This window comes from Cornus florida, unplaced genomic scaffold, assembly GCF_030987335.1.
Source record: "Cornus florida cultivar Cherokee Brave unplaced genomic scaffold, ASM3098733v1 CherokeeBrave_3.0.0_Hap2_Chr02, whole genome shotgun sequence".
Classification (NCBI taxonomy): Eukaryota; Viridiplantae; Streptophyta; class Magnoliopsida; order Cornales; family Cornaceae; genus Cornus; species Cornus florida.
In genome coordinates, this window is record NW_026775572.1 from 81,230,498 (window position 1) to 81,254,014 (window position 23,517).

Here is a 23,517-nt window from a genome sequence, read left to right on the forward strand (position 1 = left end):
CAATGTGGAAACTCGGATATCGGCCGGATTAAAACTGTACTCTTGAGATCACTTTAGGGCTACTAACCCATGGGTACCTTTCCCCTAGTACGCACTATAGTATAGGAAGACATTCCCCGTACTAGAACCAAGTCCTAGCCATGTCAATTCTTGATTAATATCCCAAGTCTCAAAATCAACAAGTTGTACAACCAAGATTGTATCAAAATATAAGAAATGCATTAACCACATTTCATGCACAACCAAGATTTTGGAACACACAAGTCATGCCCTAAGTTCATCAACTATCATGGCATGTGAAATGTCAAGAAATCATAGTGTGCATCTATATAAACTAGAATCAAGATATATAGCACAAGAAATCATTGAAGTAAATATACCACAAGTATAAGATTAATGATTTAGTTACTTACAGAACAACACATGTGTAATTAAACCATTCTAAGACAAATGTACAAGTCTATGAAGTATATTAATGAGACTAAGATACAAGGGTCATGATGCTTGATAAAAAGATACAAGTTTATGAAATACAAGTCCACTTCATAAATTTAACAAGAATTCAATATTAAAGCATGATTAACACGATGGAAGCATACAAGGAAATTTAATCTACTTAAGGGATTAAATTGTCAAGATTACAAGGCAAGTCCAACGTCAAGTTACGAGTTCACTTCATAATAGATACAACCATGTGATTTAAGTTCCATACAAAGGAAATAAATAATTATAAGTTTCAAAACTTATCCGATTATTCTCAATTTGATACACGTGAAGGAACTTGTCAAGGAAAGCATGAATACCAAGTTAGAAACTTAATCAAGATAAAGGAATCATTGAATGGATTTTAATTAATTCTTTTAATTAAAATCTCTAGATTTTGAAACTCATCTAAATGATCTTAAATTAATATATGTCATATAACGTACCAAGACTTGATTTACTAGCGCGATACAAGTGATTTCAATGCAATGTACGGCCATGAGTATTAAACTTTAATACTAGAAAAATAATAAATGAAAAGTTTCAAAACTTAATCAAGTATTCTAGATTTATTATATGTGAAACTATATGACATGCATATCAAGAATATCAAGTCGGAATTTCAATAGAGTGAATAGTACACTCGGAATAAATTAATTAATCAAATTAATTAAACATTTCTAGATTTCAAAACGTCTCCGATTTCTCTCAATTTAATCTATGTTGAAGAGCATGTTAGGGCCTAATATAATATGCTAACACACATTGATTTCAAGCTAGTTAAGGCCACTTGAAGAAATCTTTCACTTAAGATAAATATTTAATAAAAACTTCGTTACTTATCCAAATACTCTAAATCTAATATATGTCAATCAACATATCATGGTATAATATAATGTCATGCCACAAGTATAAAACATGCTATAACCCACCGGGAAAATCAAATCTCATATTAGAAAATAATTAATTAAAAATTTTAGATTTGATATCCAAGCATGTAAATGAGTTGTATATACATCAATAACATGCAATATAACAAGAATTTAAATTATAACACCCCCTACCTCAATTTGAGATGAAAATCTCAAAAGCCCACCGAAATAAAAGTGCTCCGAATCCGACGATACCGAAGGGTTTTGTCAGGGACAACACGATGAACAAGAATCCGAATGAAGCCCCATGAAAAGCACAACTTGACTTCAAACCCGAACTCAAGAAATGGTCATAAATGGATCGTAATAAGGGTGAAAGGTGCGTGTCGTCAAGGTGAGCAATAAACACTAAGGCACGACAACGTTTTACACGAGGGAAGTGGCCAGAAAAAGAAGAAGAAGCATGGCAGCCCCTTGGCTGCCATGGCTGCCAGCCAAGAGAGAGGAGGGAGAGAGAAAAATCAGATATTTTCTCTTAAGTCACCCTATTTATAGAAAAACCCTAAAAGTGCCCCGAAAAGGCCTCGCCAGGTCTAGAAAAGTGGAATTTGAGCAGACGCGCTCAAACAGCAAAACTCTGTGAACGAAAAAGATTCAAAATGAGAAAAATGAACAACAGAAGAAACGGTGTCACAAACTGAGTCCCGACCAGAGAGATATGCCCCAAACAAGTTCAGCGGTAACTGGGTCCAGAAACTCTAAAACTGGAGTAAAACGACCAGAAGCAAATTCCATGAGTACACGACTCAACGAAAAGTAAAAATGAATCCCGTACGAGGATCCAAGCTCCAGACTAGGAATTTTGTAATAACTTTCGTTAATTGCACAATGGCCCTTCCAAAAAGGATTAACTACAAAACTGCCCCAGAATGAAAATATCTTCCCAAAGATATTTTCTTAGATACCCCTGAAATAAAATATCTTCAAAAGATATTTATGAAAAACATCCTAAGAAATGAAAAGAATTCCAAAGAACTATGCACCCATGTCCCTATAGATTCCGGGAGCAACCAGAGTACTTTCTCGCAAAAATAAAGATACGTATTTCGTGGAAATCACTAAGGATGAAGACACGTGAAGTCAAAAACTAACTCCGAGTACAAAAAGTGAGGTTTTGCCAACAAAGTGACCAACAGGGAAACGACAGAATAGGGAAAAGGACAAAATAGGGAAAATGACAAAAGTGAATAGTATCCGAAAAGTAAAAATGTGGAAATGACTCGGTCCTCAAAGGAAGTTGTCAATAGACACGAAAGAGTCTCAGAAACCATTTCCGAGCACTCGAGATGACACTAAACGACGAGAAACAAAACTCAGAAAGGAAAATTAAACGGGAAAAAAATTATCTGTAAATTTTCAGAAAAAAGGAAAGGAAGGAAAATGACTGGGTCATTACAGCAGTGATGAGGACGATGACCCCTCCATCGTCCGTCGATGGCCGCCACCGCCATTACCACTTCTCTATCCCTCCCCCCCCCCCCCCCCCCCCCCACACACACACAAAGATTCTTCTACCCCAAATATGTTTTGGTTGCAAAGGTTGGTGTTTGGAGGGGAATTGATTGAAAGAATAACACAAATTATTTGGGGAGTTGCAATTGGGTTGGTTTGGTGTTCGGGTTCATTGTCGGAAGCTATGGTGACCCATTTAGTGCTGATCAAGATTATCACTGCACAGTTGGCCGATTCACGTCACGTAGCCGCTTTCTCTTTGAGATCGAAGCATCTATCTGCCTATCTGGTTCTGGTCACCGCTTCACTACGGCAAAGAAGAAGAAAGAGTCAGAGGCGAGCAGGCGTTCAAATGACCTCACTTTCTTTCTTGGTTTAAGGTTAAGCAATCAACCTACGAGCAAATCTTTCGATTTAAATCCACTTGCTCAGTTTACCTAAAGGAAAGGCCTAGTGCAACAAACCACGAAACTGGTCAAATGAGCCCCAGTTCATACATCCGATAGTCATTCAATCTCTCAGCCACTGTTGGCTTTTAAATCCTCTTTGTTTCGAGCCACCAAGCCTTTACTTTACGATCCACAACGACTTGCCTTCTACAGAATTGGGGATCGACAACAACATATTTTTGGGGTTTTTGAGATTGAATTTGCAACTTTTGTGATTGAGTCTTCAAGCTAGAATTTGGGTTCCACTGATTGGGTTGCCGACTATCATCATCCGTCACCCTCACCCACAGAATGATGTTTTTGGTTGATCAAGCAGCAAAATAGAGATAGTTTTTTCTTTGGGGTTATGCGTATAACTCTTTGATTTTTTAGGAAAGTTGGGTTCAAGGGGGTTGGACAACAGAGATAGAGAGTATGTTGTTGCTTGTTGTAACTTTAAAAAAAAATAAAAATATCATCTTCTTCAATTTCTTGTTAGAGTTGGAGTTGGAGGTGGATTGTAGAAAGAGATAGAGTTGGAGGCGTCCATGGATGGAGGAGGTGGCTGGTTGGGAAGAACAAAAAAATTAGGGTTTTTGATTGTCAAGTTCCGGAAAGAGATGACCATTTGGTTTTAATTTTGGGAATTTTGGTTTTATACAAGAAGGGTAGTTTTGTCATTTTAAAATTATAACCTTGGCATCTGATCATCACGAGCCTATTTAGCCGGAGGGAAACGATGAAACCTTGCCAGTGGATGATTTATGCAAAAATTTAGATAGTTCAGGGGGTTAATTGTAAAAATAAAAGTTCAGGGGAGTTTTTAGAGAGAGAGAGTATAGATCGCCGGTGGGGGGGGGGGGGGGGTGAAAGCTAAAAGTGATTAAGCAAAGATTGTATATCTTTATTCGAGGTCATGATGATTCACCTCTAATGAACTATTACACTTTATTGGGAAATTTAAATATAGTGTTGCTCCAGATTTCTTCTGCCATTATTTGTAAAACATTAATCCCTTTAAGTTGTTTCAAAATTTGTAATAACAACTCAATTTCCTTACTATGGTGTTGCTCCAATCTTTTTGTTACTTAGGCTCTGATACCGGACAGACAAGGGCATTCTTGAATAATAAGAATTTATTAGCTAAAAATTTTAATAAGGGTAATGATATAGGGCCGAAGGTTGTTGGCCGAACAGGGACCGAACAAGGCCATATCAAATTCTTAAATCTGACCTTGCATGAAAAACTAGGAGTTCCACAGGATTGAGTACACTGCGTTATAGAGTATTCTTTTGAATAACACCACCATGATATATAGAAATAATCCCTTATTTGACAGTCGCAGAACCATGGCGAACCAAAAAAAAGTAGGTGTAAAAGTAAATAAAAATATATAAATCTATATGATTATGGGTGTTCAAAGATATATATATATATATGTATGTATATATATATGTATGTATATATACACCCAAATTACATTGTTTAGCATTATTGAATTTGGATGATTTCTGACGTTGCATAGCTTATCCATTTTTAGCCGACCAATTTTGCATTGCTTCCCTTTTGATTACTAATTGGCTATGGTACATGACAGCAAATCCCTCCTCTTCAAGGTTTATTTAGGTTTTTGTGGAGGAAATTTAGTCTTTTGATTTATGCAGTGGTGGATTGTTATTGAGCTGGGTCTCCTTTGAAAGAAAGAAGACCATAGAAAAGAATAGGTTATTTGAACAGGTTTTGATGTGCAAGATGATGGCCGGCCCTAGTGGAGTCATGAGGATGGAACAAATTTAAAGGTTTTTAAAGCGAGATAGTGAAGATGCAAAACAGATAAATGTTGATGGGGAGGACAGAGAAGAAAGAGATTGAAAAGTCCAGAGAGTTTTGAGACGGAGAGAGATGACTTTCATAGGCTAAGGAGTTCTTGAATGTTCTATTTCAGATCTGAAAGGCTATTAAATGAAAATTATGCTAAACATTTAGGGTACATTAGTCTTTTTCTTGTTTCACTTAGATTTAATCATATGAGGTGGCCTTGCCACATCAGATTCATCCCCTTCGGCCAAAAACCTTCAGCCCCTATATCATTACCCTTTTAATAAATAGAATTGGGGTTCAAGATTCCTTCGTAGAAAGAAACAATTTGAAAATAACAAAAACTTATTGGAAGTGTAACTCAAGAAATTGATCTCTTAAAAATAATCATATTACTTCCCAAAAAAAAAAAAACATAAACAAAAATTAATCATATAGATGTTGAATTACTTACCAGGGGCAATGATCGGCCATGGCGGGAACAATCTCTGTGACGGGCACAGAAAAAACACCATTCAAATTGGCGGGCATAATCTCTGGTGGAAGATTTAGGTAGGATCTGAGGAATTCGATCCCATCGTTGGTGAGGTACCAGTAGTAGTGCATCAAATCCCAGGTCTCCCTAACATATTCCTTCGACTTGAAACTCTGCATCAACTGAATCACCTGCAGATTAGGCACATCGATCTTGGGGTGCTTCGAAAGATTGTAATCCTTTTTCGCGGAGCAATGGCCCTCTGTAAATTCACCACCACATCCAACATGAGACTGAAATTTATATATATATATATATATAGAACTCGAAAAAAAAAAAAAAAAAAAAAAAAAAAAAAAAAAAAAAAATCTTGGAAGAGGTATTTGGAGATCTTCATCCGGTTCTTCTCTGGAATTATCTAATGAGGAAATTTCATTTCAGATAATCGCTATTTGCAACAGAAATATAAATTTAGGGTGTGTTTGGATACATAGTGGAGAAAAGAAAAGAAAGGTTATTATTAGTTAGGAGAGAAAAGAAAAGAAAAATAGTAATAATTTTTATTTATGTTTGGATAGATAGGGGAGAAAAAAAAAAAAAAAAAAAAAAAAAAAAAAAAAAAAAAAAAATTATTTTTGTTTGAATAAAATAGAGGAGAGAAAAGAAATGAAATGATAGTAATCAAATTACTGTTCTACATTTTCTAATTAACTTAATCCAATACTTTCTAGGAGCTTCATTTCTATAACGCTTTTAGAAATACTTGGAAGATGCATTCCCATACTTGTAGTTGATTGATCAAATCTGAACCTTGTCTAATAGGAATATTAACAACTAAATTCCAAATGTCAAATTATTTTTTCATCCTTAAACCTTGGTTTACACCATCTGCCATTTTGGATAACATTTCTAATAGAGGCTTCGCAGCCTAGTCCATCTCAACCACCCTCCTAATACCAAAAACCCCCTCAGCCTTTGGGCAAGCTATTCTATTCCACTACAATGGAGTTTTTGATTAATTTTTCAATAGCATGGATAGTAGCAGCCGGTAACTTAAACACAGGCAGTGATAACACTCCAATAATGGATGATTGCATAAATCAATTGTAATTTTTTTTTTTATTGGGATTTGAATGGAATAATTTTTTTGTATATTTGATTTGTGGAGGCTATTTTTGGTATTATCAAAATACAACTTACTTTACTATGTTTTCTCTTCCTATCTTTTCAAAATGGTCTTTTTTCTCCACTTAACCCAAACACCCTATCTTTTCTTTTCTTTTCTCTCCCTATCCCTCCAAATCAACCCATCTCTATAAATGAATACATATATAGAGATAGAGGAGATAGATGAGAGAAATGTTTGGATAGACCCTGGCTGGCTGTGAGAGGTGAGGGAAGGAAGGGAGAAAGATGACTCTTTTGGTTGTGGCGGCAGCTTATGTTTCTCCTCAACCCTAAAGAATGGAATTTTATAAGGGGGTTAAACATATTAAGTGTATGGTTGAGTCTACAGCCAATTCTAAATGTGATTATTGAAAGAAAAAAAAATAATTAAAGTTAAAATTATCCTGAAAAGTGATATTAAAAAGAAATCAATTTTTTTAAATTATTCTGAGAAGTGATATTAAAAAGAAAATCAAATTTCACTACAACAAAAGAGACATTACTCACAAGAAAAATACACAAATCTTTTGCTTCCATTCGGGTATAAAGGCTTTACACAAATCACCCCTATAGTTTGGCATAATTATGGGAACCTCCCCTCCTGTTTGGAAATTTATTCGGATCTCCCCTACTTTTAAAAATATCCTACACGGTCTCTCATGTGTGAGGGACAGTCATACTAATGGACATGTCTAATTTACTGAAATGCCCTTAAATTTTTATTTTATTTTCTTTAAATATATCATTGTTTAATTAGATTTCATTTTAAATACAGGTTATATGTGAAAGACTTTTAAAGAAAATAAAATAGCTAATTTGTGGTAGAATTTAGATAACTTGTGTCAGAGTTTTATAGAAACTCTTTAAATATATGTGGTAGAGTTTTAGAAAAATTATTTTATTTTTTATATCAATTAATAAATATTTTTTATATTAACATTTCTTGTCTAATTAGATTTTCTTTTATTAAATAACTCATTATAAATAGATAAAAAGGTAATTTGTGTTAGAGTTTTATATAAATTCTTTTAAAAAATTATTTTATTTTCTTTAAATATATCCTTGTCTAATTAGATTTCCTTTTAATTAAAAACTTATAATAAATAGATGAATACAAGTTATATGTGATAGGGTTTTAAAGAAAATAAAATAGATAATTTGTTGTATAGTTTTATAGAAATTATTTTATTTTTTGTAAAAATATTAATAATAAATAGATAAATTCAGGTTATATGTGATAGAGTTTTTATAGAAAATAAAATAGCTAATTTGTCGTAAAGTTTTATAGAAATTATTAAATTTTCTCTAAATATATTTTATTAAATTTTAAATTTTATTTAAAAACTCATAATAAATAGATAATGTGATAGAGTTTTATAGAAAATAAAATAGCTTTGTGGTAGATTTTATAGAAATTATTTTATTTTCTTTAAATATATTCTTGTTTAATTATATTTTTTTATTAAAAAATTCATAATAAATAGATAAATAGGTAGTACATGTGAGAGTTTTATAGAAAATCTTTTAAAAACTCTTTTTATATCAATTAATAAATATTTTTTTATATTAATAATTCTTGTCTAATTAGAATACCTTTTCTTAAAAAAAAACCCATAGTAAAAGATAATTTGTGGTAAAGTTTTATAAAAATTATTTTATTTTTTATACCAATTAATAAATATTTTTATATTAATAATTCTTGTCTAATTAGATTTTCTTTTATTAAAAAAACTAATAATAAATATAAATAGGTAATTTGTGTTAGAGTTTAATAGAAACTCTTTTAAAAACTCTTTTTATATCAATTAATAAATAGTTTTTTTATATTAATAATTCTTGTCTAATTAGATTACTTTTTCTTAAAAAAAAACTCATAATAAAAGATAATTTGTGGTAGAGTTTTAGAAAAATTATTTTATTTTTTACACCAATTAATAAATATTTTTATATTAATAATGCTTGTCTAATTAGATTTTTTTTTATTAAAAAACTAATAATAAATATATAAATAGATAATTTGTGTTAGAGTTTAATAGAAACTCTTTTAGAAACTATTTTTATATTAATTAATAAATATTTTTTATATTAATAATTCTTGTCTAATTAGATTTTATTTTATTGAAAAACTCATAATAAATAGTAGATAAATAGGTAATTTGTGTTAGACTTTTATAAATTATTTTATTATTTTATCTATAAATGATTTGATTTAATTTCAATTAAACAATTGCCTATTTAATTTTAATTGGTAATTTATTTAATGAATTGAAACATCTTAATTTAATTTCAATTAAACAATTACCAAATTTATTTTAATTGATAACTTATTTTATTATTTGGTAAATTATTTTATTATTTTATTTATAAATATTGTGAAAGCTGTTTCATTGGACCCCATTTTTTATTTTTATTTTTTCTTATACTGTATACCTTACTTGCAAATATTGTCCACTGTCCACTTTATATAGTAATAGTACTATGCTGCTGTTGTGTTTTTATTTTATTTTAATTATTTTTTTATTTTTGGAAAAACTATGTGAAGATTTGGGGACATATACGTGGATTTTACTAAAATCTTGTTTATAAGAAAAAATCATTCAACCTTTTCTCTTTCTTCAATCATTTTAATGTTATTAAGATATACACCCACACATATAGTCCTGTGAACCATTTTATTTTATTTAATATAATCCAGCCCTGCCCAACCTAACTCATCTGACATATTATTTTATCAAATCCCACAAGCCCTTGTGTAGTGCAAAAGTCCAAGAAATTGATGCAAAATTCTTACGAAATCAAATCCTGATTCGAAGATTCCGAATTCTGTCTCTCTATCATCTTTTCTATCATTTATAATTTCACTAATCACGCACAAAAACACACCATACATAATAATATTTGTTGTCACTGATCCCACTACAAATACTTGAACTTATGTTGTGTGGTCTACTTAGTTTAGGTCATGGGAGACATTGCCTAGTTGATAGAAGGTCAAACTCGTCAATTGTGATATCTAGCATATTACATATAGAGAGAGCTAGAGTTCAAGAAAAAAAATAAAAAATAAATAAAATACAATCATCCCATAAAATTAGTAACATAAACTTATTATACTAGTTGGCTTGCCTCTTGGTTGTGTCTGCCCTTGGATTTGCCCCAGAAAAGAGAAAAAAAACCCAAGCTATTGTAAGCACCATCCACAGCCAACAAAAAAAGAGATAAAAGGTAAAAAAAGAGATCTCGATTGGGAAAGGAATTGGTGTGATGCTTTATGTCATTAATATTTTGTATGAGTCGTTGCACCCAACCAATCGCAGAAGCCACCATCGCTAATATTAAGAAGCACCCAAAGCCGCCCAACGTTGCCAACCAAACTACGGCTATCAAAAAGTCGGAGGTGCAGCTGCACCTGCAATAACCACCATTCTCCTCCTTGTATATTTCACACCTGCAAAATTTAAAATCAGGTTTATGCTAGCAGCATATATAATATATACCTGAAAAATTGGAAAATCAGATTTATTTAATTATATACTTCAAAAAAAATGAATTGTATTGCCTTATGCTTTTAAAGAAATCAACATCAATAAATTAAAATTGAGAAAAATATCAATAAATAAGATAATTAAATATGAAAATTATAAAATATATCTATAATATTATTAAATATGCAAAAAGTTTCAATCTTTCAATATTTATTTATTAATTGATATAAAAAGAGTTTTTATAAAAAATAAATTAACTAAAAATTTATTTAAAGAGTTTAATTCAAATTACAAATTACCTAATAAAATTCAAAACAAAATAAAATATAAAAAATATTTATAAAAAAAATTAATTCATATAAAAAGAGTTTTTATAAAAAGTGTTTATAAAAAGAGTTTCTATAAAACTCTAAAATTTACATAATAAATCTATTTTCTATAACACAAAATATTAAAAAAATATTTATTAATTAATATAAAAATAGTTTGTATGAAAAGAATTTCTATAAAACTCTAAAAATTACCAAATAAAATCAATCACCACTTTCAAATTACCCTAATAAAATTCAAATTACAAATTGCCTACTAAATCTATTTTCTGTAAAACTCTATACTATTATTAAAAAAACTCTAAAAATTACCAAATAAAATTCAAATTAACTATTTATCTATTTGTTTCTAAAAAAATCTATACTCTCTTATATATAAGCCATGCTCATGTCTTGCTCATGCATTGTTTTATTATTATATTTATTATTAAAAGTAGTTTTGGAGAAAGCACACAGCGTGGTGAAATATTATTTTACCGTCCCCAACGAACAATCGGCTCATGTTTGAGCATGATGAATCACTTCGTGCCCCCCTGCTGTTAGCTTTTTGCTGACTTTTAGTATAAGTGTGCGAGTAGTGGATTCTTGTAATCGGTTAGATGAGCTTGGGCAGTGTAGTGGTCATCAATTTTTGGGCATGGTTGATGCTTCCATGGGTGGCTCTTACATTAGTAGGCATGAGGATGACGTGTGGTGTCTTTATAAAACAAACATTCGTCATATCGTTCAACTGTTTTAGTTGACAGGACATGCAAGTTCCATGTCTATATCGTTTGATAGGGATATAATCCGAGATCCTGATATTGAAACCTATGTTAAGGACTAGACCAGGACAAGGATAATAACAAAACCTTGGACCTGTTGCCAATCCACTTTCTAGCCTTATATGAGAATGGAAAACGGATGCATTTTCTGCATCGGTGGATGAAGAATCGCAAACATAAGAATTTCTGGTTGACCATGTTCCCAAAAAAAAGATACTTTCGAGAAACGACGGAAACTACAATTCTAAGAATCCCAAAATCTAAGAAAATTCCTAAACTATAAAATTAAAATTATTAGAAGAATTTTTACCGAACATGTATTATTTTCTAACTATGATACATGTATTATCATTTCTATATATAATTATTAAATAATTACTTATTTTATTTTAATTAGTAACTTCCTAATTTATTTTAGTTGGTAACTTGTCTTAAATGTTTTAGTCTTGAAATTTTTTGAATATAATATGATTTATTTTAATTGGGAACTTTCTATTTTATTTTAATGGGTAACTTCCTCTTTTATTTTAATTGGTAACTTGTTTTAGTTGTTATAGCCATCAAAAATTCCGAGAATAATATAATTTATTTTAATTGATAACTTTTAATTTATAATATTAAACCCCTTCCGCTACCGTTCTACTGCCCTTCCGACGCATTCGCCGGGAAATAAATAAATACAAATTAATAAAATTAAAATTAAAATTAAAAATACAAAACCGGACTAAAAAGGGGTGCAACACGAGGACTTCCCTCTCGCCCAAGCACGCTTAACTGCGGAGTTCTGATGGGATCCGGTGCATTAGTGCTGGTATGATCGCACCCGACATATTCTCGCCTCCATTTCCCAATAAACCCCTTCCGCTACCGTTCTACTGCCCTTCCAACGCATTTGCCGGGAAATAAATAAATACATATTAATAAAATTAAAATTAAAATTAAAAATACAAAACCGGACTAAAAAGGGGTGCAACACGAGGACTTCCCAGGGGGTCACCCATCCTAGTACTACTCTCACCCAAGCACGCTTAACTGCGAAGTTCTGATGGGATACGGTGCACTACTGCTGGTATGATTGCACCCGACATACTCTCGCCTCCATTTCCCTATAAACCCCATCCGCTATCGTTCTAATGCCCTTCAGACGCATTCGCCAGGACATAAATAAAAACATATTAATAAAATTAAAATTAAAATTAAAAATACAAAACCGGACTAAAAAGGGGTGCAACACGAGGACTTCCCAGGGGGTCACCCATCCTAGCACTTCTCTCGCCCAAGCACGCTTAACTGCGGAGTTCTGATGGGATCCGGTGCATTAGTGCTGGTATGATCGCACCCGATATATTCTCGCCTCCATTTCCCTATAAACCCCTTCCACTACCGTTCTATTGCCCTTCCGACGCATTCGCCGGTAAATAAATAAATATATATTAATAAAATTAAAATTAAAATTAAAAATACAAAACCGGACTAAAAAGGGGTGCAACACGAGGACTTCCTAGGGGGTCACCCATCTTAGTACTACTCTCGCCCAAGCACGCTTAACTGCGGAGTTCTGATGGGATCCGGTGTATTAGTGCTGGTATGATAGTACCCGACATATTTTCGCCTCCATTTCCCTATAAACCCCTTCCGCTACCGTTCTATTGCCCTTCCGACGCATTCGCCGGGAAATAAATAAATACATATTAATAAAATTAAAATTAAAATTAAAAATACAAAACCGGACTAAAAAGGGGTGCAACACGAGGACTTCCCAAGGGGTCACCCATCCTAGTACTACTCTCGCCCAAGCACGCTTAACTACGGAGTTCAGATGGGATCCGGTGCACTAGTGCTGGTATGATCGCACCCGACATATTCTCGCCTCCATTTCCCTATAAACCCATTCCGCTACCGTTCTATAGCCCTTCCGGCGCATTCGCCGGGAAATAAATAAATATATATTAATAAAATTAAAATTAAAATTAAAAATACAAAACCGGACTAAAAAGGTGTGCAACACGAGGACTTCCCAGGGGGTCACCCATCCTAGCACTACTCTCGCCCAAGCACGCTTAACTGCGGAGTTCTGATGGGATCCGGTGTATTAGTGCTGGTATGATCGCACCCGACATATTCTCGAATCCACTTCCCTATAAACCCCATCCGCTACCGTTATATGGCCCTTCCGACGCATTTGCCGGGAAATAAATAAATACATATTAATAAAATTAAAATTAAAATTAAAAATACAAAACCGGACTAAAAAGAGGTGCAACACTGGGACATCCAAGGGGGTCACCCATCCTAGTACTACTCTCGCCAAAGCACGCTTAACTGCGGAGTTCTGATGGGATCCGGTGCACTAGTGCAGGTATGATCCCACCCGACATATTCTCGCCTCCATTTCCCTATAAACCCCTTCCGCTACCGTTCTATTGCCCTTCCGACGCATTCGACGGGAAATAAATAAAAACTTATTAATAAAATTAAAATTAAAATTAAAAATACAAAACCGGACTAAAAAGGGGTGCAACACGAGGACTTCCCAAGGGGTCACCCATCCTAGTACTACACTCACCCAAGCATGCTTCACTGCGGAGTTCTGATGGGATCCGGAGCATTAGTGCTGGTATGATCGCACCCGACATATTCTCGCCTCCATTTCCCTATAAACCCCTTCCGCTACCGTTCTGTTGCCCTTCCAACGCATTCGCTGGGAAATAAATAAATACATATTAATAAAATTAAAATTAAAATTAAAATTAAAAATACAAAACCGGACTAAAAAGGGGTGCAACGCGAGGACTTCCCAGGGGGTCACCCGTCCAAGTACTACTCTCGCCCAAGCTCGCTTAACTGTGGAGTTCTGATGGGATCCGGTGCATTAGTGCTGGTATGATCGCACCCGACATATTCTCGCCTCCATTTCCCTATAAACCCCTTCCGCTACCGTTCTATTGCCCTTCCAACGCATTCGCCGGGAAATAAATAAATACATATTGATAAAATTAAAATTAAAATTAAAAATACAAAACCGGACTAAAAAGGGGTGCAACACGATGACTTCGCAGGGGGTCACCCATCCTTGTACTACTCTCGCCCAAGCACGCTTAACTGCAGAGTTCTGATGGGATCCGGTGCATTAATGCGGGTATGATCGCACCCGACAAATTCTCGCCTCCATTTCCCTATAAACCCCTTCCGCTACCATTCTACTGCCCTTCCGACGCATTCGCCGGGAAATAAATAAATACTTATTTACAAAATTAAAATTAAAAGCACAAAACCGGACTAAAAAGGGGTGCGACACGAGGACTTCCCAGGGGGTCACCCATCCTTGTACTACTCTCGCCCAAGCACGCTTAACAGCGTGTTCTGAAGGGATCCGGTGCATTAGTGTGGTATAATCGCACCCGACATATTCTCGTCTCCATTTCCCTATAAACCCATTCCGCTACCGTTCTGTTGCCCTTCCGACGCATTCGCCGGGAAATAAATAAATACATACTAATAAAATTAAAATTAAAATTAAAAATACAAAACCGGACTAAAAAGGGGTGCAACACGAGGACTTCCCAGGGGGTCACTCATCCTACTACTACTCTCGCCCAAGCATGCTTAACTGCGGAGTTCTGATGGGATCCGGTGCATTAGTGTTGGTATGATCGCACCCGACATATTCTCGCCTCCATTTCCCTACAAAGCCCTTCCGCTACCGTTCTATTGCCCTTCCGACGCATTCGCCGGGAAATAAATAAATACATATTAATAAAATTAAAATTAAAATTGAAAATACAAAACCAGACTAAAAAGGGGTGCAACACGAGGACTTCCCAGGGGCTCACCCGTCCTAGTACTACTCTCGCCAAAGCATGCTTAACTGCGGAGTTCTAATGGGATCCGGTGCATTAGTGTTGATATAATCTCACCCAACAAATTTTCGCCTCCATTTCCCTATAAACCCCTTCCGCTACCGTTCTATTGCCCTTCCGACGCATTCGCCGGGAAATAAAAAAATACATATTAATAAAATTCAAATTCAAATTCAAAATACAAAACCGGACTAAAAAGTAGTGCAACACGAAGACTTCCCAGGGGGTCACCCAACCTAGTACTACTCTCTCCCAAGCACGCTTAACTGCGGAGTTCTGATTGGATCCGGTGCACTAGTGCTGGTATGATCGCACTCGACATATTCTCGCCTCCATTTCCCTATAAACCCCTTCTGCTACCGTTATATTGCCCTTCCGACGCATTCGAAGGGAAATAAATAAATACATATTAATAAAATTAAAAATACAAAACCGGACTAAAAAGGTGTGCAACACGAGGACTTCCCAGAGGGTCACCCATCCTAGTACTACTCTCGCCCAAGCACGCTTTACTGCGGAGTTCTGATGGGATCCGGTGCATTAGTGCTGGTACGATCGCACCCGACATATTTTCGCCTCCATTTCCCTATAAACCCCTTCCGCTACCGTTCTATTGCCCTACCGACGCATTCGCCGGGAAATAAATAAATACATATTAATAAAATTAAAATTAAAATTAAAAATACAAAACCGGACTAAAAAGTTGTGCAACATGAGAACTTCCCAGGGGGTCACCCATCCTAGTCCTACTCTCGCCCAAGCACGCTTAACTACGAAGTTCTAATGGGATCCGGTGCACTAGTGCTAGTATGATCGCACCCGACAAATTCTCGCCTCCATTTCCCTATAAACCCCATCCGCTACCGTTCTATTGCCCTTCCGACGCATTCACCGGGAAATAAATAAAAACATATAAATAAAATTAAAATTAAGAATAAAAATACAAAACCGGACTAAAAGAGGTGCAACACGAGGACTTCCCAAGGGGTCACCCATCCTAGTACTACTCTCGCCTAAGCACTCTTAACTGCGGAGTTCTGATGGGATCCGGAGCATTAGTGCTGGTATGATCGCACCCGACATATTCTCGCCTCCATTTCCCTATAAACCCCTTCCGCTACCGTTCTGTTGCCCTTCCGACGCATTCGCCGAGAAATAAATAAATATATATTAATAAAATTAAAATTAAAATTTAAAATACAAAACCGGACTAAAAAGGGGTGCAACACGAGCACTTCCCTGGGGGTCACCCATCCTACTACTACTCTCCCCCAAGCACGCTTAACTGCGGAGTTCTGATTGGATCCGGTGCATTAGTGCTGTATGATCGCACCCGACATATTCTCGCCACCATTTCCCTATAAACCCCTTCCGCTACCGTTCTATTGCCCTTCCGACGCATTCGCCGGGAAATAAATAAATACATATTAGTAAAATTAAAATTAAAATTAAAAATACAAAACCGGACTAAAGAGGGGTGCAACACGAGGACTTCCCATAGGGTCACCATCCTAGTACTTCTCTCGCGCAAGCACGCTTAACTGCAGAGTTCTGATGGGATCCAGTGCATTAGTGCTGGTATGATCGCACCCGACATATTCTCGCCCCCATTTCCCTATAAACCCCTTCCGCTACCGTTCTGTTGCCCTTCCGACGCATTCGCCGGGAAATAAATAAATACATATTAATAAAATTAAAATTAAAATTAAAAATACAAAACCGGTCTAAAAAGGGGTGCAACACGAGGACTTCCCAGGGGGTCACCAATCCTATTACTACTCTCACCCAAGCACGCTTAACTGCGGAGTTCTGATGGGATCCGGTGCATTAGTGCTGGTATGATCACACCCGACATATTCTCGCCTCCATTTCCCTATAAACCCCTTCCGCTACCGTTCTATTGCCCTTCCGAAGCATTCGCCGAGAAATAAATAAATACATATTAATAAAATTAAAATTAAAATTAAAAATACAAAGCCGGACTAAAAAGGGGTGCAACACGAGGACTTCCCAGGGGGGCAACCATCTTAGTACTACTCTCGCCCAAGCTCGCTTAACTGCGGAGTTCTGATGGGATCCGGTGCATTAATGCTGGTATGAACGCACCCGACATATTCTCGCCTCCATTTCCCTATAAACCCCTTCTGCTACCGTTCTATTGCCCTTCCGACGCATTCGCCGGAAAATAAATAAATACATAATAATAAAATTAAAATTAAAATTAAAATTAAAAATACAAAACCGGACTAAAAAGGGGTGCAACACGGGGACATCCCAGGGGGTCACCCATCCTGGTACTACTCTCGCCCGAGCACGCTTAACTGCGGAGTTCTGATGGGATCCGGTGCACTAGTGCTGGTATGATCGCACTCGACATATTCTCGCCTCCATTTCCCTATAAACCCCTTCCGCTACCGTTCGATTGCCCTTCCGACGTGTTTGCCGGGAAATAAATAAATACATATTAATAAAATTTAAATTAAAATTAAAAATACAAAACCGGACTAAAAAGGGGTGCAATACGAGGACTTCCCTAGGGGTCAGCCATCCTAGAACTACTCTCACCCAAGCACGCTTAACTGCGGAGTTCTGATGGGATCCGGAGCATTAGTGCTGGTAAGATCGCACCCGACATATTCTCGCCTCCATTTCCCTATAAACCCCTTCCGCTACCGTTCAATTGCCCTTCCGACGCATTCGCCGGGAAATAAATAAATACATATTAATAAAATTAAAATTAAAATTAAAAATAAAAAAACCGGACTAAAAAGGGGTGCAACACGACGACTTCCCAGGGGCTCACCCGTCCTAGTACTACTCTCGCCCAAGCACGCTTAACTGCGGAGTTCTGATGGGATCCGGTGCATTAGTGCTGATATAATCGCACCCAACAAATTTTCGCCTCCATTTCCCTATAAACCCCTTCCGCTACCGTTCTATTGCCCTTGTGACGCATTCGCCGGGAAATAAAAAAATACATATTAATAAAATTAAAATTAAAATTAAAAATACAAAACCGGACTAAAAAGTGGTGCAACACGAGGACTTCCCAGGGGGTCACCCATCCTAGTACTACTCTCTCCCAAGCACGCTTAACTGCGGAGTTCTGATTGGATCCGGTGCACTAGTGCTAGTATGATCGCACCCGATAAATTCTCGCCTCCATTTCCCTATAAACCCCATCCGCTACCGTTCTATTGCCCTTCCGACGCATTCGCCGGGAAATAAAGAAAAACATATTAATAAAATTAAAATTAAAATTAAAAATACAAAACCGGACTAAAAAGAGGTGCAACACGAGGACTTCCCAAGGGGTCACCCATCCTAGTACTACTCTCGCCCAAGCACTCTTAACTGCGGAGTTCTGATGGGATCTGGAGCATTAGTGCTGGTATGATCGCACCCGACATATTCTCGCCTCCATTTCCCTATAAACCCCTTCCGCTACCGTTCTGTTGCCCTTACGACGCATTCGCCGGGAAATAAATAAATATATATTAATAAAATTAAAATTAAAATTTAAAATACAAAACCGGACTAAAAAGGGGTGCAACACGAGGACTTCCCTGGGGGTCACCCATCCTACTACTACTCTCCCCCAAGCACGCTTAACTGCGGAGTTCTGATTGGATCCGGTGCATTAGTGCTGGTATGATCGCACCCGACATATTCTCGCCACCATTTCCCTATAAACCACTTCCGCTACCGTTCTATTGCCCTTCCGACGCATTCGCCGGGAAATAAATAAATACATATTAGTAAAATTAAAATTAAAATTAAAAATACAAAACCGGACTAAAGAGGGGTGCAACACGAGGACTTCCCATAGGGTCACCATCCTAGTACTTCTCTCGCCCAAGCACGCTTAACTGCAGAGTTCTGATGGGATCCAGTGCATTAGTGCAGGTATGATCGCACCCGACATATTCTCGCCCCCATTTCCCTATAAACCCCTTCCGCTACCGTTCTGTTGCCCTTCCGACGCATTCGCCGGGAAATAAATAAATACATATAAATAAAATTAAAATTAAAATTAAAAATACAAAACCGGACTAAAAAGGGGTGCAACACGAGGACTTCCCAGGGGGTCACCAATCCTAGTACTACTCTCGCCCAAGCACGCTTAACTGCGGAGTTCTGATGGGATCCGGTGCATTAGTGCTGGTATGATCGCACCCGACATATTCTCGCCTCCATTTCCCTATAAACCCCTTCCGCTACCGTTCTATTGCCCTTCCGAAGCATTCGCCGAGAAATAAATAAATACATATTAATAAAATTAAAAATACAAAGCCGGACTAAAAAGGGGTGCAACACGAGGACTTCCCAGGGGGTCACCCATCTTAGTACTACTCTCGCCCAAGCTCGCTTAACTGCGGAGTTCTGATGGGATCCGGTGCATTAGTGCTGGTATGAACGCACCCGACATATTCTCGCCTCCATTTCCCTATAAACCCCTTCCGCTACCGTTCTATTGCCCTTCCGACGCATTCGCCGGAAAATAAATAAATACATATTAATAAAATTAAAATTAAAATTAAATTTAAAAATACAAAACCGGACTAAAAAGGGGTGCAACACGGGCACATCCCAGGGGGTCACCCATCCTGGTACTACTCTCGCCCAAGCACGCTTAACTGCGGAGTTCTGATGGGATCCGGTGCACTAGTGCTGGTATGATCGCACTCGACATATTCTCGCCTCCATTTCCCTATAAACCCCTTCCGCTACCGTTCTATTACCCTTCCGACGTATTTGCCGGGAAATAAATAAATACATATTAATAAAATTTAAATTAAAATTAAAAATACAAAATCGGACTAAAAAGGGGAGCAATACGAGGACTTCCCAAGGGGTCACCCATCCTAGAACTACTCTCACCCAAGCACGCTTAACTGCGGAATTCTGATGGGATCCGGTGCATTAGTGCTGGTAAGATCGCACCCGACATATTCTCGCCTCCATTTCCCTATAAACCCCTTCCGCTACCGTTCAATTGCCCATCCGACGCAATCGCCGGGAAATAAATAAATACATATTAATAAAATTAAAATTAAAATTAATAATAAAAAAACCGGACTAAAAAGGGGTCCAACACGAGGACTTCGAAGGGGGTCACCCATCCTAGTACTACTCTCGCCCAAGCACGCTTAACTGCGGAGTTCTGATGGGATCCGATGCATTAGTACTGGTATGATCGCACCCGACATATTTTCGCCTCCATTTCCCTATAAACCCCTTCCGCTACCGTTCCATTGCCCTTCCGACGCATTCGCCGGGAAATAAATAAATAAATATTAATAACATTAAGATTAAAATTAAAAATACAAAACCGGACTAAAAAGGGGTGCAACTCGATGACTTCGCAGGGGGTCACCCATCCTTGTACTACTCTCGCCCAAGCACGCTTAACTGCGGAGTTCTGATGGGATCCGGTGCATTAATGCTGGTATGATCGCACCCGACAAATTCTCGCCTCCATTTCCCTATAAACCCCTTCCGCTACCATTCTATTGCCCTTCCGACGCATTCGCCGGGAAATAAATAAATACTTATTAATAAAATTAAAATTAAAAATACAAAACCGGACTAAAAAGGGGTGCGACACGAGGACTTCTCAGGGGGTCACCCATCCTAGTACTACTCTCGCCCAAGCACGCTTAACTGCGGAGTTCTGATGGGATCCGGAGCATTAGTGCTGGTAAGATCGCACCCGACATATTCTCGCCTCCATTTCCTTATAAACCCCTTCCGCTACCGTTCAATTGCCCTTCCGACGCATTCGCCGGGAAATAAATAAATACATATTAATAAAATTAAAATTAAAATTAAAAATAAAAAAACGGACTAAAAAGGGGTGCAACACGAGGACTTCGAAGGGGGTCACCCATCCTAGTACTACTCTCGCCCAAGCACGCTTAACTGCGGAGTTCTGATGGGATCCGGTGCATTAGTGCTGGTATGATCGCACCCGACATATTCTCGCCTCCATTTCCCTATAAACCTCTTCCGCTACCGTTCTATTGCCCTTCCGACGCATTCGCCGGGAAATAAATAAATACTTATTAATAAAATTAAAATTAAAAATACAAAACCGGACTAAAAAGGGGTGCGACACGAGGACTTCTCAGGGGGTCACCCATCCTTGTACTACTCTCGCCCAAGCACGCTTAACTGCGGAGTTCTGATGGGATCCGGTGCACTAGTGCTGGTATGATCGCACTCGACATATTCTCGCCTCCATTTCCCTATAAACCCCTTCCGCTACCGTTCTATTGCCCTTCCGACGTATTTGCCGGGAAATAAATAAATACATATTAATAAAATTAAATTAAAATTAAAAATACAAAACCGGACTAAAAAGGGGTGCAACACGAGGACTTCCCAAGGGGTCACCCATCCTAGTACTACTCTCGCCCAAGCACGCTTAACTGCGGAGTTCTGATGAGATCCGGAGCATTAGTGTTGGTATGATCTCTCCCGACATATTCTCGCCTCCATTTCCCTATAAACCCCTTCCGCTACCGTTCTGTTGCCCTACGAGGACTTCCCAGGGGGTCACCCATCCTAGTACTACTCTCGCCCAAGCACGCTTAACTACGGTGTTCTGATGGGAACCGGTTCATTAGTGCTGGTATGATCGCACCCGACATATTCTCGCCTCCATTTCCCTACAAATCCCTTCCGCTACCGTGCTATTGCCCTTCCGACACATTCGCCGGGAAATAAATAAATACATATTAATAAAATTAAAATTAAAATTAAAAATACAAAACCGGACTAAAAAGGGGTGCAACACGAGGACTTCCCAGGGGGTCACCCATCCTAGTACTACTCTCGCCCAAGCACGCTTAACTGCGGAGTTCTGATGGGATCCGGTGCATTAGTGCTGGTAAGATCGCACCCGACATATTCCCGCCTCCATTTCCCTATAAACCCCTTCCGCTACCGTTCAATTGCCCTTCCAACGCATTCGCCGGGAAATAAATAAATACATATTAAAAAAATTTAAATTCAAATTAAAAATACAAAACCGGACTAAAAAGGGGTGCAACACGATGACTTCGCAGGGGGTCACCCATCCTTGTACTTCTCTCGCCCAAGCACGCTTAACTGCGGAGTTCTGATGGGATCCGGTGCATTAATGCTGGTATGATCGCACCCGACAGATTCTCGCCCCCATTTCCCTGTAATCCCATTCCGCTACCATTCTACTGCCCTTCCGACGCATTCGCCGGGAAATAAATAAATACTTATTAATAAAATTAAAATTAAAATTAAAAATACAAAACCGTACTAAAAAGTGGAGCAACACGAGGACTTCCCAGGGGTCATCCATCCTAGTACTACTCTCGGCCAAGCATGCTCAACAGCGGAGTTCTGATGGGATCCGGTGCATTAGTGCTGGTATGATCGCAACCGACATATTCTCGCCTCCATTTCCCTATAAACCACTTCCGCTACCGTTCTATTGCCCTTCCGACGCATTCGCCGGGAAATAAATAAATACATATTAATAAAATTAAAATTAAAATTAAAATACAAAACCGGACTAAAAAGGTGTGCAACACGAGTACTTCCCAGGGGGTCACCCATCCTAGTACTACTCTCGCCCAAGCACGCTTAACTGCGGAGTTCTGATGGGATCTGGTGCAGTAGTGCTGGTATGATCGCACCTAACATATTCTCGCCTCAATTTCCCAATAAATCCCTTCCGCTACCGTTCTATTGCCCTTCCGACGCATTCGCCGGGAAATAAATAAAAACATATTAATAAAATTAAAATTAAAATTAAAAATACAAAACTGGACAAAAAAGGGGTGCAACACGAGGACTTCCCAATGGGTCACCCATCCTAGTACAACTCTCACCCAAGCACGCTTAACTGCGGAGTTCTGATGGGATCCGGCGCATTAGTGCTGGTATGATCGCACCCGACATATTCTCCCCTCCATTTCCCTATAAACCCCTTCCGCTACCGTTCAATTGCCCTTCCGACGCATTCGCCGGGAAATATATAAATACATATTAATAAAATTAAAATTAAAATTAAAAATACAAAACCGGACTAAAAAGGGTGCAACACGAGGACTTCACAGGGGGTCACCCATCCTAGTACTACTCTCGCCCAAGCACGCTTAACTGCGGAGTTCTGATGGGATCCGGTGCATTAGTGCTGGTATGATCGCACCAGACATATTCTCGCCTCCATTTCCCTAAAAACCCCTTCCGCTACCGTTCTCTTGCCCTTCCGACGCATTCGCCGGGAAATAAATAAATACATATTAATAAAATTAAAATTAAAATTAAAAATACAAAACCG

The 23,517-nt window shown here is 37.5% G+C and overlaps 40 non-coding genes and 5 pseudogenes across 40 annotated transcripts; all 45 read right to left on the bottom strand.

The window, feature by feature from the left end:
* Positions 1-12,065: 12,065 nt before the first annotated feature.
* Positions 12,066-12,159, bottom strand: LOC132297481 (5S ribosomal RNA; annotated as a pseudogene).
* A 139-nt stretch (positions 12,160-12,298) lies between these two features.
* LOC132297267 (5S ribosomal RNA) lies at positions 12,299-12,417 on the bottom strand. Its single transcript, XR_009479131.1, has one exon. It is a non-coding gene; the product is annotated as a 5S ribosomal RNA (ribosomal RNA).
* Positions 12,418-12,556: 139 nt separating this feature from the next.
* Positions 12,557-12,675, bottom strand: LOC132297027 (5S ribosomal RNA). The gene has a single exon (XR_009478905.1). It is a non-coding gene; the product is annotated as a 5S ribosomal RNA (ribosomal RNA).
* A 139-nt stretch (positions 12,676-12,814) lies between these two features.
* On the bottom strand, positions 12,815-12,933 carry LOC132297220 (5S ribosomal RNA). The gene has a single exon (XR_009479087.1). It is a non-coding gene; the product is annotated as a 5S ribosomal RNA (ribosomal RNA).
* Positions 12,934-13,072: 139 nt separating this feature from the next.
* On the bottom strand, positions 13,073-13,191 carry LOC132296926 (5S ribosomal RNA). Its single transcript, XR_009478808.1, has one exon. It is a non-coding gene; the product is annotated as a 5S ribosomal RNA (ribosomal RNA).
* Positions 13,192-13,330: 139 nt separating this feature from the next.
* On the bottom strand, positions 13,331-13,449 carry LOC132297088 (5S ribosomal RNA). Its single transcript, XR_009478962.1, has one exon. It is a non-coding gene; the product is annotated as a 5S ribosomal RNA (ribosomal RNA).
* Positions 13,450-13,588: 139 nt separating this feature from the next.
* On the bottom strand, positions 13,589-13,707 carry LOC132297359 (5S ribosomal RNA). Its single transcript, XR_009479216.1, has one exon. It is a non-coding gene; the product is annotated as a 5S ribosomal RNA (ribosomal RNA).
* Positions 13,708-13,846: 139 nt separating this feature from the next.
* On the bottom strand, positions 13,847-13,965 carry LOC132297231 (5S ribosomal RNA). Its single transcript, XR_009479097.1, has one exon. It is a non-coding gene; the product is annotated as a 5S ribosomal RNA (ribosomal RNA).
* Positions 13,966-14,110: 145 nt separating this feature from the next.
* On the bottom strand, positions 14,111-14,229 carry LOC132297228 (5S ribosomal RNA). Its single transcript, XR_009479094.1, has one exon. It is a non-coding gene; the product is annotated as a 5S ribosomal RNA (ribosomal RNA).
* Positions 14,230-14,368: 139 nt separating this feature from the next.
* On the bottom strand, positions 14,369-14,487 carry LOC132297259 (5S ribosomal RNA). Its single transcript, XR_009479124.1, has one exon. It is a non-coding gene; the product is annotated as a 5S ribosomal RNA (ribosomal RNA).
* Positions 14,488-14,620: 133 nt separating this feature from the next.
* LOC132297447 (5S ribosomal RNA) lies at positions 14,621-14,737 on the bottom strand (annotated as a pseudogene).
* A 139-nt stretch (positions 14,738-14,876) lies between these two features.
* On the bottom strand, positions 14,877-14,995 carry LOC132297271 (5S ribosomal RNA). The gene has a single exon (XR_009479135.1). It is a non-coding gene; the product is annotated as a 5S ribosomal RNA (ribosomal RNA).
* Positions 14,996-15,134: 139 nt separating this feature from the next.
* Positions 15,135-15,253, bottom strand: LOC132297418 (5S ribosomal RNA; annotated as a pseudogene).
* A 139-nt stretch (positions 15,254-15,392) lies between these two features.
* LOC132297314 (5S ribosomal RNA) lies at positions 15,393-15,511 on the bottom strand. The gene has a single exon (XR_009479175.1). It is a non-coding gene; the product is annotated as a 5S ribosomal RNA (ribosomal RNA).
* A 127-nt stretch (positions 15,512-15,638) lies between these two features.
* On the bottom strand, positions 15,639-15,757 carry LOC132297146 (5S ribosomal RNA). Its single transcript, XR_009479017.1, has one exon. It is a non-coding gene; the product is annotated as a 5S ribosomal RNA (ribosomal RNA).
* A 139-nt stretch (positions 15,758-15,896) lies between these two features.
* On the bottom strand, positions 15,897-16,015 carry LOC132297358 (5S ribosomal RNA). The gene has a single exon (XR_009479215.1). It is a non-coding gene; the product is annotated as a 5S ribosomal RNA (ribosomal RNA).
* A 138-nt stretch (positions 16,016-16,153) lies between these two features.
* Positions 16,154-16,272, bottom strand: LOC132297112 (5S ribosomal RNA). The gene has a single exon (XR_009478984.1). It is a non-coding gene; the product is annotated as a 5S ribosomal RNA (ribosomal RNA).
* A 139-nt stretch (positions 16,273-16,411) lies between these two features.
* On the bottom strand, positions 16,412-16,529 carry LOC132297376 (5S ribosomal RNA; annotated as a pseudogene).
* Positions 16,530-16,668: 139 nt separating this feature from the next.
* Positions 16,669-16,786, bottom strand: LOC132297320 (5S ribosomal RNA). Its single transcript, XR_009479181.1, has one exon. It is a non-coding gene; the product is annotated as a 5S ribosomal RNA (ribosomal RNA).
* A 139-nt stretch (positions 16,787-16,925) lies between these two features.
* On the bottom strand, positions 16,926-17,044 carry LOC132297265 (5S ribosomal RNA). Its single transcript, XR_009479129.1, has one exon. It is a non-coding gene; the product is annotated as a 5S ribosomal RNA (ribosomal RNA).
* A 139-nt stretch (positions 17,045-17,183) lies between these two features.
* Positions 17,184-17,302, bottom strand: LOC132297256 (5S ribosomal RNA). Its single transcript, XR_009479121.1, has one exon. It is a non-coding gene; the product is annotated as a 5S ribosomal RNA (ribosomal RNA).
* Positions 17,303-17,447: 145 nt separating this feature from the next.
* On the bottom strand, positions 17,448-17,566 carry LOC132297229 (5S ribosomal RNA). The gene has a single exon (XR_009479095.1). It is a non-coding gene; the product is annotated as a 5S ribosomal RNA (ribosomal RNA).
* A 139-nt stretch (positions 17,567-17,705) lies between these two features.
* On the bottom strand, positions 17,706-17,824 carry LOC132297303 (5S ribosomal RNA). Its single transcript, XR_009479165.1, has one exon. It is a non-coding gene; the product is annotated as a 5S ribosomal RNA (ribosomal RNA).
* Positions 17,825-17,964: 140 nt separating this feature from the next.
* On the bottom strand, positions 17,965-18,083 carry LOC132297295 (5S ribosomal RNA). Its single transcript, XR_009479157.1, has one exon. It is a non-coding gene; the product is annotated as a 5S ribosomal RNA (ribosomal RNA).
* Positions 18,084-18,222: 139 nt separating this feature from the next.
* Positions 18,223-18,341, bottom strand: LOC132297302 (5S ribosomal RNA). The gene has a single exon (XR_009479164.1). It is a non-coding gene; the product is annotated as a 5S ribosomal RNA (ribosomal RNA).
* A 139-nt stretch (positions 18,342-18,480) lies between these two features.
* LOC132297068 (5S ribosomal RNA) lies at positions 18,481-18,599 on the bottom strand. The gene has a single exon (XR_009478943.1). It is a non-coding gene; the product is annotated as a 5S ribosomal RNA (ribosomal RNA).
* A 139-nt stretch (positions 18,600-18,738) lies between these two features.
* Positions 18,739-18,857, bottom strand: LOC132297276 (5S ribosomal RNA). The gene has a single exon (XR_009479140.1). It is a non-coding gene; the product is annotated as a 5S ribosomal RNA (ribosomal RNA).
* Positions 18,858-18,996: 139 nt separating this feature from the next.
* On the bottom strand, positions 18,997-19,114 carry LOC132297268 (5S ribosomal RNA). The gene has a single exon (XR_009479132.1). It is a non-coding gene; the product is annotated as a 5S ribosomal RNA (ribosomal RNA).
* A 139-nt stretch (positions 19,115-19,253) lies between these two features.
* On the bottom strand, positions 19,254-19,372 carry LOC132297030 (5S ribosomal RNA). The gene has a single exon (XR_009478908.1). It is a non-coding gene; the product is annotated as a 5S ribosomal RNA (ribosomal RNA).
* Positions 19,373-19,499: 127 nt separating this feature from the next.
* Positions 19,500-19,618, bottom strand: LOC132297080 (5S ribosomal RNA). Its single transcript, XR_009478954.1, has one exon. It is a non-coding gene; the product is annotated as a 5S ribosomal RNA (ribosomal RNA).
* A 145-nt stretch (positions 19,619-19,763) lies between these two features.
* On the bottom strand, positions 19,764-19,882 carry LOC132297235 (5S ribosomal RNA). The gene has a single exon (XR_009479101.1). It is a non-coding gene; the product is annotated as a 5S ribosomal RNA (ribosomal RNA).
* A 139-nt stretch (positions 19,883-20,021) lies between these two features.
* Positions 20,022-20,140, bottom strand: LOC132297288 (5S ribosomal RNA). The gene has a single exon (XR_009479151.1). It is a non-coding gene; the product is annotated as a 5S ribosomal RNA (ribosomal RNA).
* A 140-nt stretch (positions 20,141-20,280) lies between these two features.
* LOC132297285 (5S ribosomal RNA) lies at positions 20,281-20,399 on the bottom strand. Its single transcript, XR_009479148.1, has one exon. It is a non-coding gene; the product is annotated as a 5S ribosomal RNA (ribosomal RNA).
* A 139-nt stretch (positions 20,400-20,538) lies between these two features.
* On the bottom strand, positions 20,539-20,657 carry LOC132297239 (5S ribosomal RNA). Its single transcript, XR_009479105.1, has one exon. It is a non-coding gene; the product is annotated as a 5S ribosomal RNA (ribosomal RNA).
* Positions 20,658-20,790: 133 nt separating this feature from the next.
* Positions 20,791-20,909, bottom strand: LOC132296990 (5S ribosomal RNA). Its single transcript, XR_009478869.1, has one exon. It is a non-coding gene; the product is annotated as a 5S ribosomal RNA (ribosomal RNA).
* Positions 20,910-21,048: 139 nt separating this feature from the next.
* LOC132297005 (5S ribosomal RNA) lies at positions 21,049-21,167 on the bottom strand. The gene has a single exon (XR_009478884.1). It is a non-coding gene; the product is annotated as a 5S ribosomal RNA (ribosomal RNA).
* Positions 21,168-21,300: 133 nt separating this feature from the next.
* On the bottom strand, positions 21,301-21,419 carry LOC132297097 (5S ribosomal RNA). The gene has a single exon (XR_009478970.1). It is a non-coding gene; the product is annotated as a 5S ribosomal RNA (ribosomal RNA).
* A 138-nt stretch (positions 21,420-21,557) lies between these two features.
* Positions 21,558-21,676, bottom strand: LOC132297282 (5S ribosomal RNA). The gene has a single exon (XR_009479145.1). It is a non-coding gene; the product is annotated as a 5S ribosomal RNA (ribosomal RNA).
* Positions 21,677-21,723: 47 nt separating this feature from the next.
* LOC132297317 (5S ribosomal RNA) lies at positions 21,724-21,842 on the bottom strand. The gene has a single exon (XR_009479178.1). It is a non-coding gene; the product is annotated as a 5S ribosomal RNA (ribosomal RNA).
* Positions 21,843-21,981: 139 nt separating this feature from the next.
* On the bottom strand, positions 21,982-22,100 carry LOC132296893 (5S ribosomal RNA). The gene has a single exon (XR_009478776.1). It is a non-coding gene; the product is annotated as a 5S ribosomal RNA (ribosomal RNA).
* A 139-nt stretch (positions 22,101-22,239) lies between these two features.
* Positions 22,240-22,358, bottom strand: LOC132297221 (5S ribosomal RNA). The gene has a single exon (XR_009479088.1). It is a non-coding gene; the product is annotated as a 5S ribosomal RNA (ribosomal RNA).
* A 139-nt stretch (positions 22,359-22,497) lies between these two features.
* On the bottom strand, positions 22,498-22,615 carry LOC132297417 (5S ribosomal RNA; annotated as a pseudogene).
* Positions 22,616-22,753: 138 nt separating this feature from the next.
* LOC132297216 (5S ribosomal RNA) lies at positions 22,754-22,872 on the bottom strand. Its single transcript, XR_009479083.1, has one exon. It is a non-coding gene; the product is annotated as a 5S ribosomal RNA (ribosomal RNA).
* Positions 22,873-23,011: 139 nt separating this feature from the next.
* On the bottom strand, positions 23,012-23,130 carry LOC132297171 (5S ribosomal RNA). The gene has a single exon (XR_009479041.1). It is a non-coding gene; the product is annotated as a 5S ribosomal RNA (ribosomal RNA).
* Positions 23,131-23,268: 138 nt separating this feature from the next.
* On the bottom strand, positions 23,269-23,387 carry LOC132297009 (5S ribosomal RNA). The gene has a single exon (XR_009478887.1). It is a non-coding gene; the product is annotated as a 5S ribosomal RNA (ribosomal RNA).
* Between the last annotated feature and the right edge of the window lie 130 nt (positions 23,388-23,517).